The sequence below is a fragment of the Erythrolamprus reginae genome, chromosome 3 (genome assembly GCF_031021105.1).
Source record: "Erythrolamprus reginae isolate rEryReg1 chromosome 3, rEryReg1.hap1, whole genome shotgun sequence".
NCBI lineage: Eukaryota > Metazoa > Chordata > Lepidosauria > Squamata > Dipsadidae > Erythrolamprus > Erythrolamprus reginae.
Genome location: NC_091952.1, coordinates 172,713,196 through 172,734,943, shown reverse-complemented (window position 1 = coordinate 172,734,943; position 21,748 = coordinate 172,713,196). Strand labels below are relative to the sequence as shown.

General features: G+C 41.0%; 1 long non-coding RNA gene across 1 annotated transcript; it reads left to right on the top strand.

The window, feature by feature from the left end:
• Window positions 1-32: 32 nt before the first annotated feature.
• Window positions 33-21,536, top strand: LOC139165861 (uncharacterized). The gene is made up of 4 exons (XR_011558823.1): window positions 33-358; window positions 1,160-1,358; window positions 17,882-19,344; window positions 21,273-21,536. It is a non-coding gene; the product is annotated as an uncharacterized lncRNA (long non-coding RNA).
• The last annotated feature ends 212 nt before the right edge of the window (window positions 21,537-21,748 follow it).

Here is a 21,748-nt window from a genome sequence, read left to right as displayed (position 1 = left end):
ACTGAGGCGGTGGGCCCGCCCCTTTCTTAGTCGCGCCTCACAATTAGGGATTTGGAGCGCGTGATTGACTTTTTTCGCGGTTCTGAATTTAATTACTTTTTCACGGGTAAACTGCGGTTTTCCTGCTTGTATTGGGAGGGGGGGAGGAAGGGATATTTCAATTAAAATGAGAGTTCTGTTGAATAGCAAATAGGGCAAGAGATAGAAACCTCGCGCGGTCGATGTTGATTTTGGATTCAGAGATACAACCCGGCCGAAAAGGCAAGTGTGCGGTCGTTCATGGATTGGTATGCTGCGTGAATCCAGCTGAGGTGTAAAATCCCCCAGCGAACTAGCATGGTTGAGTTCGCACAACACGGTGAGGTGAATTATATTTGGGTTAACTCGTGGGTTCAGTGTCCTGTGCAAACACCGAATCATAAATTTAACGCAGCAAATTTATTTATTATAAATTTATTATAAATTTCATTATAAATTTAAATTTTAAAAATCATTACCGGACTCTGTAGTAGCATCCCCTAAACCAGTGTTTCCCAACCTTGGCAACTTGAAGATATTTGGACTTCAACTCCCAGAATTCCCCAGCCAGCGAATGCTGGCTGGGGAATTCTGGGAGTTGAAGTCCAAATATCTTCAAGTTGCCAAGGTTGGGAAACACTGCCCTATCCCCCAACACTTTACCCTTAGACTAACCACAGTTGACCTCTCCAGAGTCCTAAGAGGTCAGTAAGGGGCGTACATAAGCGCACTAGAGTGCCTTCCGTCCCCTGTCCTATAGTCTCTCCTATATCTCATATATCTTCTCTACTATATCCTCTATAACCTCCATTGTGTATTGGACAGACTGACTGACTGAATGAATGAATAAATAAATATTTTTTATGCCGCCCCTCTCCGAGGACTGTGTTAAATTAAATTTACTGTGTTAAATTTATGATTCAGTCTGGGTGGCATTTTTTTTAAACTCAATAAACCGTAGAGCAATTAACTGAATTGATGTGTCACAGCTCATTTTCACTGAGTCTTATGATTAGGTAAATATGCATTGAACAACTAGTCAGAGTCTGATCATCCGAGGCAGTGGAGGCTACCTTCTACTGTTTTCCAAATAATTTGATATTCAGAATTAATATTATTAATTAATGTTTCCTCTGTTTAGAACTATCGCACGAGCAATACAAGCCTCACAAATCATAGAATCAGGATGAGAAAAGGCCTTGGAGAATTTCTGATCAAATGCCCAGTCCAACCAAGAATTTTCAGGCCATCCCAATCAAAGGCTATCCAGTATTTTCTTGAAAATCTCCAGTGATGGCACATGCACAACTCCTGGAATTGTGGACATACAAGAGATGAAGGTAGGCAGAGAATAGTGATTGGCTTGCTGTGAGTTCTTATGCCTTTTTGGATCTTTGAATCTGGCACCTCAGGGTACGATAGGATAGAAAAAACATCCTTCATAAATAAGGAGCAATAATCAAGAGACATGTCCTGAAGCTAATATTTATAGCCTGCTATTTCACATTGATTCAGAGCAATATACCTGTCTGCTCAGTCTTACCATGATATAAGTTACTGGATATTTGGCTCACAAATTGGTTTATTGATCAAGTGTAGTAGGCAAAAGGAATAACTGGAAGAAGAAGAGGAAGAGTTGCAACCAAGGCCACAGTCTGATAAAAAGAAATCTGGGTCCATGATAGAAATGTATTGTTTATTTATTTGTTTATTTGTTTGTTTTGTCAAGTACATATTGGAGGTATGTAAAGATATAATAACATTCATATACATGATACTAGTAAAAAAATAAAAGAAGAAACATTAGGACAGGGGACCGAAGGCACGCTGGTGCACCTATGCACGCCCCTTACTGACCTCTTAGAAATCGGGAGAGGTCAACAGTTGATAGTCTAAGGGTAAAGTTTTGGGGGTTAGGTGATGATACTTATAGAGCCTGGTAGTGAGCTCCATGCATTTACTACTTGGTTGCTAAAGTCATACTTCCTGCAGTTGAGTTTGGAGCAGTTTACATTAAGTTTGTATCTGTTGTGTGCTTATGTGTTGCTGTGGCTGACGCTGAAGTAGGCATTGACAGGAAGGACGTTGTAGCAGATGATTTTATAGGCAATGGTTAGATCGTGTTTAAGGTGACGTAATTCTAAGCTTTTTAAACCTAGGATTGAAAGTCTAATTTCATAGGGTATTCGGTTGTGAGTGGAGGAGTGAAGAGCTCTTCTGGTAAAGTATCTCTGGACATTTTCTATAGTGTTTATGTCCGAAATGCAGTGCGGGTTCCAGACAGATGAGCTGTATTCAACAATTGGTCTGGCGAAAGCTTTGTATGCTCTGGTTAGTAGTGTGAGGTTGCCGGAACAGAAGCTACGTAGGATTAAGTTAACAACTCTTGAAGCCTTTTTGGTGATGTTTTTGGCAGCATGGGGTGGAAAAAGGGGCTAACAGCAACTGTGTGATCTCCTTTGCATTCAAGCAGACCCTCTATAGTTTTCACAAAGAAAAGAAGAGGGCACATTCATACTTGCAAGATTCTGTTACTATAGTTGTATAATAAAAATAGCATTAGCACTCATATCTTTCTATTTTTGAATAGATCTCTGCTGAAGGGATGGTTTCTACTAGATTAGTGATAGTGAACTTTTTTTTTTTTTGCTTGGGTGCTAAACGTGCCCACACCCATAATGCAATATCCTTACCCCCCCCCCCCCCGAAACTCTGCACATACACACCCTGCCCTCTTGTGCATGCGCACAGGGCTCACTGAAGCCTCCAGAGTTCCAGTAGGCCCGTTGGGCTGTTTTTCACCCTCCCCAGGCTTTAGGAAAGCCTCCAGAGCCTGGGAAGTGTGAAAAATGGCTCAGCGGCCCAACCAGAAGTTCATTTCCGTACTTCCGGTAGGCCCATTTCCTGAAGCCTGGGGAGGGTGAAAAAGATCTCTCTTCCTCCCACCTTCCAGAAAGCCGAAAATCAGCTGGCCAGTATGCACATGTGCACTGGAGGTGATTAGATGCTAAATCTCAAGTTAGATGAATGAGGAAACCCACTTTATAACCGACATTGAATGCCAATCTCATGGATTCTAATTTGGTACACAAGGACATCACCCTAGCTTCTTCGTTCTTTTAAGATTCACAGCTATTTTTTTCCAGCTATTTTTATTGCTTTGAAATTATAATTACATTAATTCTTGTAGCCTCATTTATTTTTTTAAAAAACACTGCTGATGTCACATTCAAGATTTTCCTACCTGATAATGGCAAGAAAATCATCTATGAATTTGTTAGACAAACCATAATGAAATTGAATTACAGCTTAGTGTAGTTAATTAACTAAAACTCATTGTGTTTCCAGATTCTGTTTAAAAGGCTGGAGATCATTTTCTGCCTTTAAGAACAGTGCACTCAGAGTACAAAACAAAGTAATAAATCAGGATATATGTAATAAAATCAATTTGTATGAAATGCTGTATGAAATTTTGTATGAAATTGCTGAGCTACTGTCCCATCATCTTCCAGAAGTGTATTTTTCCTTTCTGGATCTCGACTCCACTGAGCTGATTTAATCCTCACCAAGTTGTTTTGTCGAGATGACCCTACTATAGAATTTTTAAAAATTGTTATTAAGATGACTGGTTCATCTGCAAACCTTGAGATTCCCCAAGACCACTTGTTTTTATGTGGATACAGATGTTTTTATTATATATCTAATTAAACAATGTCATTAACGACTCCTCAACTAACATTATTGGCTCCATTCAACAAAAGATCTTTTGATGGAAAAACTCTGGTTGCTGCAAGAAAATGACTTTTTGATCTTTGTAGACAAAGTTATTTATTTGTTTGTTTGTTTGTTTGTTTGTTTGTTTATTGATTGATTGATTGATTGATTGATTGATTGGATTTGTATGCCGCCCCTCTCCGGAGACTATAATGTGGGTTGAGAAATGTTTACATCCAGGAAGCTTGAACTGTACCAGCCTGAGAATGGGAATTACTCTCCTGGCTTTCCATCAAAAGGCTGAGCGTTGAGTCATGATAGACCTACAGTATATTGGCACAACTACTACTCATGAAGGGATCTAAGGCTGTACTCATTAATGGAAGCTAAGCATCACAATATTCAGCATTTTTCTAGCTCTTGAGTTCATATTTCTATAGACCCATTGTTTTTACTTTTGCAAAAAATCTTATAACTTACACATAATAACCATGCTACAGACACAAAAGAGAAGCCCTTTTAAAAAAGTGTATTTGATTAATACATGCTGGTTAACTCAGGAGCAATTCTGCAAACATTCCACTTTCTTATCTATCGCAAAGATGTAAATGTTACTTGGACAGGAATTAGATTCCTTAGTAACAAAAAATCATTCATATTCCAATCAAGATTTGAGGCTTATAATGCCTGCTTTGTTGTTTGCCCATTCATTGTGAAGCTATTGTGAAGCTTCATCCAAATCGGACAAGGTAAGACGATATATGGCGAGTAGGATCCGAGACCAAGCTATAAGAAACAAGTTGGAATCACTCTATAATATGTAAAGAAATATTTCACTCTTGGGTTTAAATGATTTATACAAGAAATACCCCCAACTGGTGGTGGAGTATGATCGACTGTCTGGTGGTGGGATCACTGAGCACATGTTATATGTTGTGTGTGTTTTTTATATTATAAAAATCAATAAAAATATTAATTAAAAAAAGCTCCATCCAAATCCCACCCCCTACCCACACACACAAATTCTCCATTCCTTTAAAAAAAAAACTTTATTAAGTTTCTACATATAACAATAGAAAGAAAACAAAAACAATTTAAACAGAACATACAAAGAAAAAAGGGAAAAAAACTAGACAGACAAATGAGCATATAAACTTAAACGACTTATAAAACATTCAGTTTCAGTGGTATTCTATATATGCACATAGATAGTTATTTGCTTATCTTCAGTTAATGTTTTCTTTCACTATATATATAAATTTATTTGTTACATAGAAGACATAATTTGTCAACCATATTGTTGATTATCATTGTCAAGCAACCTAATATTAGGTGTGTGGAATTGTGTGTTTCTTTTCTTTAGTTCTGTATATTATGTTGTGTTCATTTTGGATATTTCTGAGGAGGATATCCTTTTAATCCATGGCTAAAGAAATGCCAAACTTCTGCAGGTGTCCCAAAAGAATGGGAGCATTAGCTACAATCCTGGTGTCCCATATTTTCTTGCAAGGGCATTTTCCCCAGGAATTATATCACTGGGTGGGAACTCAGAAAAGAGGCCAAGTTAGACGGTTAAAAAGGAAAAAAAGAAACAAGGGAACACAGAACACTGGATCAGCTCTCCCTCTCCGGGCCTGTCCTGCCACTGACAGCTATGCACACATCAGGGGTGGATTCCCGATTCCGCCACTATTGGTGCAGATGTGCGCGCAGCTCTGGGTGTCTGGCAGACGGGCGCACGCATCAAAGCAAGATTTGGCTTCTGCGCATGCGCGGGAAAGAAATCTTGCAAGAAGATGCCCGGGCGTGCAAGATTTCAGCAAAAAAATCACCAAAAATTGCCAAAATCTCATGTGCACGTGCGTCTTCTCGCAAAAGTTTGCTTCGTGTACAAATCTTGCTCTGATGCGTGGGCCCACACGCGGGTCACCAGGAGCTGTCCACACAGATTGACTTCTGCTACTGATGCGCCATCCTCAGTGAAGGGCTACCAAAATTTTTACTACCACACTGTGGGTGTGGCTTATGCAGGACGCCCTGCATTTTCTTTCCATATCTTTCAGTGCAAATTGGGTGCTCTGGGATGGAGCTCCATTTTCGCTGTCCCACTATGTTCCTCCCCCCCACCGTCCGGGCAGTAGCCCACCCCTGGCCTTCTCCCTCCCTGATCATGTAGGAACCCAATACTGGCACACACAAATAAACACCTAAAATGGGGGGATGCTTTAAATAGGGCACCTTCCAGGGGTGAAATGCTCCTGGTTCATCGTGCCTGTGGGTCATCGGAGAGCCAGTCATGAAGGGAGCATCTTCATTTATATGTCATTCATATAAATTGTATTTCCATTACAATTTTTATCAATGTAAATATACCTATCCTTTAGAATCAAACTTATAAAATCCTATATTCATTCTTCAGTTAAACATCATTTATATGTTTAACTGAAGGGGGAGATTTAACTGGCTGTAACAGACAAAGGGAAGGATAAAAACAGGAAAAAGCCATTTTAATTTGCACTTCAGATCACAGAGAAGGAGAGGAAGGTAGTCCTTTTTTACTTTTTGCATTTTGCATTTTTGGAATTCAAGGAGAAGGGGGAGATTTAACTGGCTGTAACAGACAAAGGGAAGGATAAAAACAGGAAAAAGCCATTTTAATTTGCACTTCAGATCACAGAGAAGGAGAGGAAGGTAGTCCTTTTTTACTTTTTGCATTTTGCATTTTTGGAATTCAACGAGAAGGGGGAGATTTAACTGGCTGTAACAGACAAAGGGAAGGATAAAAACAGGAAAAAGCCATTTTAATTTGCACTTCAGATCACAGAGAAGGAGAGGAAGGTAGTCCTTTTTTACTTTTTGCATTTTGCATTTTTGGAATTCAAGGAGAAGGGGGAGATTTAACTGGCTGTAACAGACAAAGGGAAGGATAAAAACAGGAAAAAGCCATTTTAATTTGCACTTCAGATCACAGAGAAGGAGAGGAAGGTAGTCCTTTTTTACTTTTTGCATTTTGCATTTTTGGAATTCAAGGAGAAGGGGGAGATTTAACTGGCTGTAACAGACAAAGGGAAGGATAAAAACAGGAAAAAGCCATTTTAATTTGCACTTCAGATCACAGAGAAGGAGAGGAAGGTAGTCCTTTTTTACTTTTTGCATTTTGCATTTTTGGAATTCAAGGAGAAGGGGGAGATTTAACTGGCTGTAACAGACAAAGGGAAGGATAAAAACAGGAAAAAGCCATTTTAATTTGCACTTCAGATCACAGAGAAGGAGAGGAAGGTAGTCCTTTTTTACTTTTTGCATTTTGCATTTTTGGAATTCAACGAGAAGGGGGAGATTTAACTGGCTGTAACAGACAAAGGGAAGGATAAAAACAGGAAAAAGCCATTTTAATTTGCACTTCAGATCACAGAGAAGGAGAGGAAGGTAGTCCTTTTTTACTTTTTGCATTTTGCATTTTTGGAATTCAACGAGAAGGGGGAGATTTAACTGGCTGTAACAGACAAAGGGAAGGATAAAAACAGGAAAAAGCCATTTTAATTTGCACTTCAGATCACAGAGAAGGAGAGGAAGGTAGTCCTTTTTTACTTTTTGCATTTTGCATTTTTGGAATTCAACGAGAAGGGGGAGATTTAACTGGCTGTAACAGACAAAGGGAAGGATAAAAACAGGAAAAAGCCATTTTAATTTGCACTTCAGATCACAGAGAAGGAGAGGAAGGTAGTCCTTTTTTACTTTTTGCATTTTGCATTTTTGGAATTCAAGGAGAAGGGGGAGATTTAACTGGCTGTAACAGACAAAGGGAAGGATAAAAACAGGAAAAAGCCATTTTAATTTGCACTTCAGATCACAGAGAAGGAGAGGAAGGTAGTCCTTTTTTACTTTTTGCATTTTGCATTTTTGGAATTCAAGGAGAAGGGGGAGATTTAACTGGCTGTAACAGACAAAGGGAAGGATAAAAACAGGAAAAAGCCATTTTAATTTGCACTTCAGATCACAGAGAAGGAGAGGAAGGTAGTCCTTTTTTACTTTTTGCATTTTGCATTTTTGGAATTCAAGGAGAAGGGGGAGATTTAACTGGCTGTAACAGACAAAGGGAAGGATAAAAACAGGAAAAAGCCATTTTAATTTGCACTTCAGATCACAGAGAAGGAGAGGAAGGTAGTCCTTTTTTACTTTTTGCATTTTGCATTTTTGGAATTCAACGAGAAGGGGGAGATTTAACTGGCTGTAACAGACAAAGGGAAGGATAAAAACAGGAAAAAGCCATTTTAATTTGCACTTCAGATCACAGAGAAGGAGAGGAAGGTAGTCCTTTTTTACTTTTTGCATTTTGCATTTTTGGAATTCAACGAGAAGGGGGAGATTTAACTGGCTGTAACAGACAAAGGGAAGGATAAAAACAGGAAAAAGCCATTTTAATTTGCACTTCAGATCACAGAGAAGGAGAGGAAGGTAGTGGCCCGCGCGCCTAACGGCGCGCGAATCATATAACTATAAACCAAAATCAGCAAAGTTTGGTAGCAATAGGGGTTGTGGATTTTATTGCTAAGTACTTGTATTTCAATACATTGTTAAGATGACTGGCTTGGTGCAGTGTAACACTTGTTTGGCTGTTGTCTTCCGTAGTACCTTGTGGAACTTGGGGTACTGCCCTCTTTGCATTAGGACATCTAGGTTAGATGGCGAGATCTCTAGATTGCAGTCCTTAGTTTGTAGCTTGCAGTCAGAAGTGGAAAGATTGTCCCAGCCACGTGCTGTAATGCAGCCATGTGTCCAGCCTCCACTTCCACAGCGCCCCCCGAGGAGGAGGGCTGTGTGGACAACTGTCGGTTCAGGAAGATTGCGTGCAGTTGAGCAAAAACATAGTAATTTTGGTCTCTCTTTATTGAATTCCTATACTGTTCTTGCGGATTTAAATAGTAAGGATGTTGGAGATATTAGCAAGGCCCCTCAGGCAGAGAATGAGGTGATATTCAAAGGGGAAGTTGTTGTAAATGTCACCAAACCATCAAGTGCAGTTAGTAGAAATATAAAGAGGACACATTTTCTTGTGGGTGATTCGACTGTTAGAGGTGTTGATTTGGGACAGAGTAAGGACGTTGTGAAGGTGCTGAGGTGTCTCCCAGGGGCCACTGCCAGCAGGGACAGGAGGAGGATTACAAACATTGTCAAGGCTGTGAGTAAAGGTAATAACATTGATGTGGTGGTGCATCTTGGCACAAATGATTTGTCCCAGAGAAATGTCAATGTAGTAAAAAGAGATTTTCAATGTCTAAGTGTGGAGCTGGGTAAAATAGCAGATTCAGTGACTTTCTCAGAGGTGTTACTGGTTTGTGGCCAAGAGGATAAAACAACGTGTATCATAGAGTTTAATGTGTGGTTAAAGCAGTGGTGTAAAGCTGAAGGTTTTGGCTATGTAAGTCATGATGTCAGTAGGTGGTCTAATAGGGAGTTGTTTAAGAGGGATGGTTTGCATCCATCATACAGAGGTACCCAGGTACTCGGTGAGGAATTCAGAACTTTTTTGGACAGGCATTTAAACTAGGTAAAGGGGACAGAGATGTAACTGATGTGGGTGATTTCTGTCCCCGACCAATGAGGATAAAGCAGTTTTTGGAAGCTTATGAAAAGGGAGCTGCAAATAAAATAGATGTAGTTGTTGATGATAAGGGGCAAACTAATAATGAAAATAATGTTCTTCGTGTAATGTGCACGAATGCTCGAAGCTTGAGCAACAAGCTCTGTGAATTAATGGCCATAATATCTAGAGATAATTTGGACCTGGTTGCCATAACTGAGACATGGTTTAAGGATTCTAATGAATGGGAAATATCCATACCAGGATATACACTGTATAGGAAGGATAGAATAGAGAGAAGGGGAGGTGGAGTAGCCATTTATGTTAAAGAAACTCTAAAAACAACACTAATTCAAAATACATGTCAAGATCTAGAGACCCTCTGGATTTGCATGCAAAATAAAGACGGTTCTGTCATTAGAATTGGGGTGATCTATAGGCCTCCAGGGCAATCTGAGGAATATGACAACAAGATGGTGGATGAAATTACCCAAATGGCAGTAAAGGGAGATATTGTGGTTATGGGTGATTTCAACATGCCTGATGTTGACTGGAATATCCCCAGTGCCCTTACATGCAAAAGTAAGAATATAGTAGAGGCCTTTACAGGAGCAGCTCTGGCACAGCTGGTTAAGACACCAACTAGAGGGGAGAATATTCTAGATTTAGTTTTTACGAATGGGAATTGGGTTTCAGATGTCAAGGTGGGAGAAAATTTAGGTTGCAGTGACCATCTATGTTTGTGGTTTGATGTAAAAACTCATTGTGAGCAATCCTATAATGCAACCAAAGTATTGGATTTCAGAAAAACAAATTTTAATGCAATGGGGGAATATTTAGATAATGAATTAAAGGGGAGGGATAAAATGGCAGGAGCGAACACCCAGTGGACTGTATTTAAAAAGGCCATCTTAAAAGCCACTGGACTGTATGTAAGACAAATAACTAAAGGTAAAAGGAAGAAGAAACCGCTATGGTTTAGCAATGATGTAAGGACTATAGTCAATGAAAAAAAGGCTGCCTATAGGAGGTATAAAGAGTCTGGAAGTATAGCTGATAGGGAGGTGTATAAAATGAGACAGAAGGAGGCGAAACAGATAATATATGCTGCTAAAGCCTCAAAAGAGGAAGAAATTGCCAAATCTCTAAAGAAGGGGGATAAAACCTTCTTCAGATATATTAGTGATAAGAAGAAGAAAAACTGCGGCATCACGAAGCTTAGTACCGGGAAAAATACATGCATTAATGGGAATAAGGAGATCGCTGACCATTTCAATAGCTACTTCTGTTCAGTTTTCTCAAAAGACACCTTACAAAATAATACTATAGAGGGATATAGCATTGCTTCCAACTGTACGGATTCAGCTCCAGTGATCTTAGAAGCCGATGTCTTAGAAGAACTTGAACGATTAAAGATAAATAAGGCAATGGGTCCAGATGGCATCCACCCCAGAGTTCTTAAAGAACTCAGATCTGTCATTGCTACCCCCCTGACTGATTTGTTTAACCAATCCTTGTTAACAGGAGATGTTCCTGAGGATTGGAGAATGGCAAGTGTTGTGCCTATCCACAAGAAGGGCAGTAGAGAAGAAGCTGGTAACTACAGGCCAGTTAGCTTGACATCAGTTGTCGTTAAAATGATGGAGACTCTACTGAAAAAGAGGATAAATCAGCACCTAAAAAACAATAACTTATTGGACCCAAATCAGCATGGCTTTACTGAAGGCAAATCATGTCAGACTAATCTCATTGATTTCTTTGACTATGTCACAAAGGTGTTGGATGAAGGTGGTGCCGTGGATATTGCCTACCTGGACTTCAGCAAAGCCTTTGATACGGTTCCACATAAAGAGCTGACAGATAAATTAGTGAAGATTGGACTTAATCCCTGGATAGTTCAATGGATTTGCAGCTGGCTGAAGCATAGACACCAGAGGGTTGTTGTGAATGGCAAGTATTCTGAGCAGAGTCAGGTTACAAGCGGTGTGCCACAAGGGTCTGTTCTGGGTCCTATTCTTTTTAATATGTTTGTGAGTGACATAGGGGAAGGTCTGGTAGGGAAGGTTTGCCTATTTGCCGATGACTCTAAAGTGTGCAATAGGGTTGATATTCCTGGAGGCGTCGGCAATATGGTAAATGATTTAGCTTTACTAGATAAATGGTCAAAGCAATGGAAACTGCAGTTTAATGTTTCCAAATGTAAAATAATGCACTTGGGGAAAAGGAATCCTCAATCTGACTATTGTATTGGCAGTTCTGTGTTAGCAAAAACTTCAGAAGAGAAGGATTTAGGCGTAGTGATTTCTGACAGTCTCAAAATGGGTGAACAGTGCAGTCAGGCAGTAGGGAAAGCAAGTAGGATGCTTGGCTGCATAGCTAGAGGTATAACAAGCAGGAAGAGGGAGATTATGATCCCGCTATATAGAATGCTGGTGAGACCACATTTGGAATACTGTGTTCAGTTCTGGAGACCTCACCTACAAAAAGATATTGACAAAATTGAACGGGTCCAAAGACGGGCTACAAGAATGGTGGAAGGTCTTAAGTATAAAACATATCAGGAAAGACTTAATGAACTCAATCTGTATAGTCTGGAGGACAGAAGGAAAAGGGGGGACATGATCGAAACATTTAAATATATTAAAGGGTTAAATAAGGTCCAGGAGGGAAGTGTTTTTAATAGGAAAGTGAACACAAGAACAAGGGGACACAATCTGAGGTTAGTTGGGGGAAAGATCAAAAGCAACATGAGAAAATATTATTTTACTGAAAGAGTAGTAGATTCTTGGAACAAACTTCCAGCAGACGTGGTAGATAAATCCACAGTAACTGAATTTAAACATGCCTGGGATAAACATATATCCATCCTAAGATAAAATACAGAAAATAGTATAAGGGCAGACTAGATGGACCATGGGGTCTTTTTCTGCCGTCAGACTTCTATGTTTCTATGTTTCTATGTTTCTATATGTAATTTCTCTTTTTTTAAAAAAAAATTCCTTTTCAACCATTATAAAACAAATTCCAGACTTTAAGGTATTCTGAGTCCTCTTTTTGATTGAATTCCATTGTCAATTTGTCTAATTCTGCACATTCCAGGATTTTAAAAAAATAATTACATTATCCATTGGTGCATCACCTTGTTTTTTTAATGTCAACCTACACAATATATCCACCTACACAATATATCCCCTTCCCAAGAATACACCACTATGGTGTATTCAAAATAAAAAGGGATCATCAGGATAGGTTTTAGGATGAGAGACTTCTCATCTGGCACCTGGACCTAAACCCAAGATAATGTTTCAGAGATTCCTTAGTTCAGATGTTGTAGAAAGAAAAACATGGATCTAAAGAAGGTGCAACTTATAAAATGATAGGCCTATCCATCTTCTGGGAAACACATAGCTTCCTGATGATAATTGATTTATGATATATGATCCATTACTTATTTAAATGTAATACAAGTTTATGCACCAGAGACAAATTCCTTGTGTATTCAATCACACTTAGCCAATAAAGAATTTTGTTCTATAATAATGGCTAATTTTCCAAAATGAAAGATTTGAGGATTATGTCAGCCAGAAGATTTACACCTAGAGGTGGCATGGACTGGAGTAATGCTGGCTTAGTTCCTTAGTTTATTTTCCTAAGTACCAGAACAGGGATAGACATCCTGCCTTTATTACTTTTATAATTAGCTCCGGCCAGTATACTCTTTCCCCTCTCATGACCTTTTGAGGTTGGACTGAGAAGGAGTGACTGGCCCCAAGTGATCCAGCCAGCTATCATGCTTAAAGGGGGACTAGAAGTCCAGTCTGCTGGTTTCAAGCCAACATTTCAAGCTTAGACCAAATTGATTGTCTACCATTCAGTTGAGACTAACTTCACTGAGAAATTGGATTTAGAACTTGAAACCCAGGGATGAAAGCAATTAGAAGAGGGGCCTTCCTATTGGTCCACTTGAGTAACCCCCACCTGTCAAGTTTCAGTTATTACTAAGGCAATGAAGCAGTTTGAATTTAGCTAACCTTATGTGTGGCTCTCCATCAATTGCTCAATTTAAAGGGTTTAGGTCAATTCTGCCTTTCTGTATTGGCAGTATTGGCTGGCAAAGAAAATTATTTTTATCTTTTTCCTTGTTTGAAATAATACAGGTAGAGGGAATTTGGGGTTGGTGGGTGTTCTGTCTGAGTGCCCCCAGACTTCAACACCAACTGGAAAAAGCAGCCAGACACGCTGGTAAAAGCAAAAGCACTTTATAGTTTGAAAAATAAACACAGAGAAAAACCTGTTCTTCCCAACAGGCAGGCTATGAGACTTCACAGCACAGTCCTGATGGCCAGACAATACAGCAGACTTCTTGCTGGCACACCCACCACTGTAGAGAATAAGACCCACACTTTTCTCCCCCAAGGTTTCAGTATTCAAAGTCACAAACCAGAATTCCAAGACGCCAAAGATCACAGCCAGGTCCCAGGACTCCCAAAGATAATACTCCACAAGCCAGGAAGGGTGGGTCTGCCTTTTCAGCCTTTCCAGAGAGCACCACACCCAAACCCAGCTGTTGCCTCTTTAGTGCTGAAAGTACCTGGCTAATTGTCCCCTTCGTTGTGTTGCTCTTCTCTGCCGGAGATCGATTATTGCTTGTGCATTTTCATCTAAGGAATCCAGGCTGCTTGCTGGGGAGAGCTCCCCCTCGGGGGACTCTGGCTGTCCTCCCTCTCCCTCAGCCTGAGATTCCTCCTCCCCGTCTGCCTGAACCTCCTGTTCCTCATCCTCCCCCTCTGAGCAGGAAGCCGGCAGAGGATCAGCCATTCCCTGAGGGGCCTCAGACGGAATCACAACAGTGGGTGGGGGTGGGGAGTTGGGTTTTAGATGGGTGATTTAACTCTACTATTCTGTTCGCATTTATATTCATTTGTACTGTTCTCGTGTCCTTTTGGCCCGGACTAAAAAAATGTTGATTTTAGCTACTGTAAGTGCTTTTTTTGAATACCTATTGCATTAGTCTGCTAATGTGAATATGCAATTATGTTTGCTTTCTATATAGACTAGGCTGCAAGTTCCAAATTACATACAGTTTACTAATAAAAAGGTAATTATAGACATGTACTGTACATAATTTTCTGTGTACTTCATCTCATTATTCAACAGGCTGCATATTGTAAAGTCATTTCGGATTACTGTGCCATGAAGTGAGCTAATATGTGCCATTGTGACAAAGGAGAGTTTAGGAGATGGTGTATTCTCCCTGCTGTGATATATTGATTGCATGGATGAGCAGATTTGAACAGGTTCTGTTTCAGGGCCCCATCATACACATATAAATGCACCCTGCGATTCCAAAAACAAGCATGTAATTTGGAACTTGCAGTCTAGCCATGCTGTTATATTGACCACTGAAAATATCACAAAAGCTACTACTGGTCCTACTAGGTAGGCCACTAGGTAGATATTGTAAATTCAATATTAATTAAAAATTAATGTTTATTTATTTATTTTGCTCAGAAAAGAACACTCCCTCCCACCAGCTGTTTGCAATTATGTTTGCCTTATATATAGACTAGGCTGCAAGTTCCAAATTCATCAAAAGTAAAGCTGAGAAGATAACCAAAAGTTCAGCAAGTTCAAAATACAGGAAAGCAAAGCAAAGGTAAACAGTCAGATAAAATCCAAGAAAGTAACGCTGAGAAGTCAACCGAAAGTCCAGAAGTCAAACCTCAATGCTTAGCCAAAATGCAAGAATACAAAGCTAAGCAACCATACAAAATCCAAGAAAGTAAAGCGAAGAGGGTAACCAAAGGCCCAGAAATAGAAGTTCAATGCTTAGCAAAAATCCAAGAATGCAACTTTAAGGAGCCAGACAAAATCCAAGAAAGTAAAGCTGTGAAGTTAACCAAAAGCTGAGAGATCAAAGTTCAATGCTTAGCAAAAATCCAAGAAAGCAAAGCTAAGAAGCCAAATAAAATTCAAGGAAGCAAAGCTGAACAGTTAAGCAAAAGCCCAGATGTCAAAAGTTCTGCGCTTAGTCAAAATCTTAGCAATCTTAGCTCAGCGCTCAGCCAAATTCCAAGAAAGCAAAGGTAAACAGTCAGACAAAATCCAAGAAATTAAGGATGAGAAGTAAACCAAAAGCCCAGAAGTCAAAGCTCAGCCCTTAGCCAAACTCCATTAAAGCAAAGCTAAGCATCCAGTTAAAATCCAAGAAAACTAAGCTGAACAGTCAGATAAAATCCAAGAAAATAAAGCTGAGAAGTTAACCAAAAACCCAGAAGTGAAAGCTCAGTCGTTAGCCAAAATGGAAGAAAGCATAGCTAAACAGTTAGACAAAATTTAAGAAAATAAAGCTGAGAAGTTAGCCAAAATCCGAGAAAGCAAGGCTAAACATCCTGACAAAATCCAAGAATGCAAAGCTGAACAGCCAGATAATCCAAGAAAGCAAAGCTGAACAGTTAACCAAAAGCCCAGAAATCAAACTTCCACGCTTAGCCATAATCCAAGAATGCGAAGCTCAGCCCAAAGCTCAGAGGTTAACCAAAAGCCCTCAGCAAAGCTCAGTCAAAATCTAAGAAAGCAATATTCAGCTTTTAACCCAAAGCCCAGAAATCAAAGCTCAATGCATAGCTCTTCGCTAAAACTAAAAAAAGAAAACCTCAGCCATTAACAAGAAGCCAAGAAATCAAAGCTCAGTGCTTAGCTCAAAACCAAAATAAGAAGGTGAATCAGCCAGACAAAACTCAAAGCTCAGCTCTTAACCAAAATCCAAAAAAGCAAAGCTCTGTAGTTAATCAAAAACCCATAAATCAAAGCTCAATGCTTAGTCAAAGTCCTAGAAATCAAAGCTCAGCCAAAATCCAAGAAAGCAAAGGTCCGTGCATAACCCAAAGTCAAGAAAAGAAGTTTAGAAGTAAGCTGCCAGTTAATGCTCAGCACTTAGCCAAAATCAAAGAACTCAAAGCTCAGCAGTTAATCAAAAATGAAGAAATAAAAGCTCAAAAGTCAGGATGAAATGGAACAGGTAACTACTGGTGTAGGCATGGCGGCTGATTTTAACCAAAACAATGCTTATTTTAACCAAGGTTCACATATGTGTGTTAGTAACTTAGCTGTGTGTGTTATATGAATAATTGAACCTTGGTTAAAATCTACTTCATATTATGGCTAAAACTTTCTTTTACTTCATTCTTTAGGCATTTGGGCCAGGGTGAATACTTTGGCTGTCATTGTTAGAACTAGGAAGCTAAGAAGGATTGGCTAGGGTTAACCGTGTGAAAGAGCATCAGGGACTCCACAGATTGGTCTAGGACATTTTGCCTCCGCCAGTTGACTGTGGCTCTTTCTTCTCCAGCCTTTCTTCTCTGACGATTGGCCACTGTCTTTTCTCCCTCACCGAAAGGCCCCTAGCTGTTCGGCCCAGTCCTCCCCCAGTTTAAGCAGGGGGTTGGACTAGAGGACCTCCAGGGTCTATCCATCTCTATGATACTATATCAGTCACCTGCTTGAGGAGGACTTCAGACTAGATGGCCTCTGAGGTCCTCCCCAACTCTATGATTCTGTACAGTCTCCTGCTTGAAAAGGGGGTCAGACTAGATGGCCTCTGAGGTCCCGTCCAATTCTATCACTCTGTATCAGTCTCTTGCTTGAGAAGGGGGTTGGACTAGATGGCCTCTGAAGTACCCTCCAACTATGATTCTGTAGTGTGGTGAAAAGGAGAAAAGGAAAGGAGAAAAGAGAGAAGGGAATGGGAAGGGAGTGAGGCTTATTACACTTTGAAGTTTATCGAAATTAATTCAGAGAGAAGTTTAGCTGGGCTGCAGTTTAGCTAAACCGGAATTTCCTTTCATTTGATTAAGATAAAAGGGAGATAACCCTTCCCAAATTAGCTCTCTCCCCCCCTCCCCGTTTTGTGAGGATCGCTCTGATTGGCTTCCCAAATTAGCTTTTTAAGGATTAGCTTTTTGTGAGGACTGCTCTGATTGGCCAGTGGCAAAGTGTCCCATGCGGCCAAAAGCCCAGGGGTGAATGTGGTTTTTTGTGAGGGAAGGGCTGGGCCAAACAGCCAAGGGTCTTTCGGTGAGGGAGAAAAGGCAGTGGCCATTCGTCAGAGAAGAAAGAGCTGTGGCCGACTGGCGGAGGCAAAACGTCCCTTTCCCATTTGTGTTATGTGTGTGCTGTGCAATAGAATGGAGGGGATCACAAATAGAGAAGGAAGGAAGGGGGACATCTTGCAGGAAAGAAAACCTCAGGAACTAGAGGAATTCTACTTGAGACTTTTAGGTGGCACTGTGTCCTTTTTCTTTTCTTTTTCTTTCTTTCTCTTCATCAAACCTTGACGGTGAAGACATCTTTGGTCACAAATGAAGAGGCGGAGGGTGGAAAGCCTTAAGCCTCCCACTTTTCTTTCTGTTTCTTTCTTTAATCCTTCCCTCTAGAAGAGGCCCTTTCCAGCTAAATCCTTCCTCTCCAGCCCCTGGTTTACTTTTTATTTATTTTATTTTATATCGTTTTATTTTTTTAGTGTTGGCCTTTTGAGTTTTTTGACAATATTGTCTTTCTGCTCGGCAGGAACCAAAGAAGAAGAGGAAGAAGGAAGAAGAAGAGGAGGAGGAGGAGGAAGAAAAAAGTGGAAAACAGCTTAATCCAGGGCCCCAAGAAGTTAGTGCCAGGACTCCTGTTGGCCTGAAACTACTTTGCCCAAAGAAGTACAACCAGCCTAGAAGGCGTTTCAGCCGTACAGATGAGAGGTTTTCAGTTTGGAGCTTCTTTGCTGGGCATTCTCATTCCTTTCCCGTGCCTGTGTCCTTGGATCGTTCAACTGTTGTCTCTGGTTGGCTCTTCGGCTTCCTGTCATCCCCCTTCCTATATCCCTCCACCCCCCTCCCCGGATTTTATGGGAGGCTGCCATCGAAGCGAAGCAGGGCAGAAGTGGTGTGATGGCAGCTCTGACAAGAGATCTTCTGCTCTGCCCTTTTTCCTGATGTCCCATCTAGCTTTTTGAGATGGGGAAGCTGGCAGTGCCTGACCATCCTCGGTCCCCTTGCTGGAGCCACATGGGCTACATGGTTCAAGGGGAACTCCAGTTTAACTCTGTTGGAGTAACTTGTTGCAGAAGCTAGCTCAACCCAGATAGCCAAAGCAGCTAGCCAGTCTGCTTCAGACTAGGATAGGATTAGGACTGTAGTCTTGAAGATACTGAAGACACGTTTCTGAAGAAAATATTTACTTCTTTCGTAGCAAACCTACACTAACTATTTACACTGTAGCTATCTCACTCTAGACGTTACCATACAAAATACTCACAATTCCCTATCTACTATTCTCAGTTACAATACTCAGCCACAAGTCTTCAGCCACGATGTTCTTCAGCCACAATAAGCCACAAGCGACACTAAACCACAAGCCACTCTATCTTCAAAAGCCACACCTATGCAAAGGGGCTTTATGGTATATACTTTAGTCAACCAATCAGATTACACTACAATCTGCAGATTCACGGTGACTAAGCAGTTTTACATTGTTAAAGTCATTACAATCATTACAGTTCTTCTCTCTGCAATTTGGAATATTACATCAGGTAGGGCCCCGATCCTGACAAACTCTGGATGGGCTGTTCCTGCTATGGAGACTTTGATGACTGTGTTATTGTTCCCCCTCCTTTTTCTTATTTTCTTCAAAAAGAGACAACAAAAATCAGATGAATAGTAGACAAAGGCAGAAGAACAAAGTCCATGTGGGCTTCTTGGAAAAGACTGCTAGCTTCTTCCCTTTCCTTGTCTTGGAGGACGAAGTGAATGGCAGCGAAATCCCCAATTTATTTATACTTGGAATGCCTATTCAAATCAGGGCATGAACCAATACCATCCACACGAACCTCGCTGGCAGGAAGATCACCAGTACACGGCACAACGAGAACAGCATAGGAGCTCAGGATACTCTGGACATTACCAGCCCAGCAGCAGCATGTCTCAAAAACGCCACTATGATGACAACGGAAGTGCGTGCAGTTAGCATGATCATGCTTACTACAGGTGAGGCACTAAGCAGGCCACTGGGGCATGCCAAAAGCCGGGGATGGTGTTTGTCACAAAGATCATGGAATGGAGATTGCAGGGAGTAGTAGAACTGTAGGATTGGATTAGGCCAGTGCTTCTCAAATAGTGGGGTAGCTGAGAAGTCATGAAGCAGTGCCCGGGGGGGGGGGGGCGTGTGACCCCGGGGAACGTTGGGGGTTTTGCCGCAGGGACTAAGGGTTTTTTCCACCGAACAATATCACCCAGCAGAGAGCAGGAGTGCAGATAACAAACCCTTAAGAGACACCATGGAAAAATATTGAACGGGGATGAAAAGAAAGGAGGAGAGAGATGGAATTAATGAAACAAACAAAAGTCTCCTGAAAGCTAAGACGAGGAATTAGGATGAAGCACTTGGCTTCACTGTGACTACGGTGGGAGATGAGGAAAGACCAGTATGTTTACTGCGTCTAAAATGTTGGCAGTGGACAGCATGAAGCCAAATAAATTAAGGTGTCACTTAAACATACCAATCACGCTGATAAGCCGCTTGAGTTTTTTAAGCAAAAATGTGCCAAATATTGCAAACAATAAGAGTTGGGAGGCAGTGAAGGGCTACCAAAATGTTTACTATCACAATGTGTGTGGCTTATGCAAGACACCTTGAATTTTCTTTCAATATTTTTCAGTGCAGGTTGGGTGCCCTTGGGTGGAGCTACCCCACTGCATTCCCCCCCCCATCCGGGCTGGTTGGGGGGACGACGAAATGTTTACTTCTTCTGGGGGAGGGGGCATAACATAAAACAATTGAGAAGCACTGGGTTAGACTCTTCCTGCCCAAAAGGTATTATTCTGAATCTCTCTGTGTACTAGCAATGGTTGAAGGAGATAAGTATGTCTAGCCCAGTGATGGCGAACCTATGGCACGGGTGCCACAGGTGGTACATGGAGCCATATCAGCTGGCACGTGAGCCGTTGCCCTAGCTCAGCTCCAATATGCAAGTGTGTGCTGGCCAGCTGATTTTTGGCTCACACAGAAGCTCTGGGAGGGTGATTTTGGCTTCCAGAGAACCTCCAGGGGAATGGGGGAGGGCGTTTTTACTCTCCCCTGGCTCCAGGGAAGCATTTGGAGCCTGGGGAGTGCGAGCCTACTGGGCCCACCAGAATATGGGAAACAGGCCGTTTCTGGCCTCCAGAGGGCCTCTAGGGGGCCAGGGGAAGCTGTTTTCGCCCTCCCCAGACATTGAACTATGGGTGAGGGCACTCATGCGTGCATGATAGCACACACACACGTGCCTTTTCGGCACCCAAGGAAAAAAAGGTTCGCCATCACTGGTCTAGCCTATGGATAGGGCTCATTAAAAAGAAATCCAACTTAGAAATAAGTAGAAATTTCCTGATAGCAAAAGCAATTAAGCAGTCTAATAACTTGCCTGCTGGGCTTATGGGTGCTCCATCGGTAATGGCTTTCAAAAATAAGATGGACAACCATTTGATCGAGATGGTATAAGGCTTCTTCTGCCTTGATCTGGACTAGAAGACCTCTAAGGTCCTTTCCAACCCTATGATTTCTCACAACCTTTCTTTCTCCAGGACAGAGTTGCTGTTCATTTTTTCTTTAACAATCTTGCATTCCTTCATCGGAGGGATCTCTGCACCCCTCAACCACATTCTAGATTTGCATTGTGAGCTCTGCCCCTTTTTTGTAAGCGTATGTGATATCATGACCCACAATACAAAACCGTATTAGCTTGGGCTCCAACTCTGCTATTGTCCATCTTCTTTCCTTCCTCTAGTGTCCAGATACTGCTGAACTGGGCTGATAGTCCTGTTTTCTTCCACACCTTTGGCACCAGAGGGAGTGAAGCATCCCAAGATCTAAACAGGGTCATTTTTGTCTCTTCTGTTGAATTGAATGTTTTGAGTTCTTTTTCTTTCTCCTCCAGATACTATCCCGAATTAAAAAGACCAAGACTGGATGAATTCGAGCTCCAAAATTACCAAGGTTATTGGAGGCTCTCCAATTACAGAGCTCCCTTAGGTTATCATGGGCAAGGGACATCCAATCATTAACAACAAGGAAACACCAGTTATAATATTTGTGACAAAGGAATTGGGAATGTAAATATGTTGTTGATAAAGTCTGTATGAAATTTTTAAGCTCCTTTATTTTGGATTGTTGTTCATTAAAAATTGAGTTTTTTCAATAATTGGGATTTCCATCCCACTCCATCTAGTAGTTGTCCCTAAGGTATCCGATGGTTTTTAGTTTGAAATTGTGTTGAAAATATTGAAGAGTTTTATTACTTTAGCTTAAAAGCCTCAATGTCGGCCTTCTCCAGGTCCTGTCAACTAGACAATGTCGCTTGGTGAGGCCTGGGAGAAAACCTATGGAAACAGTGAGGGGGAAAAAATAGAGGTT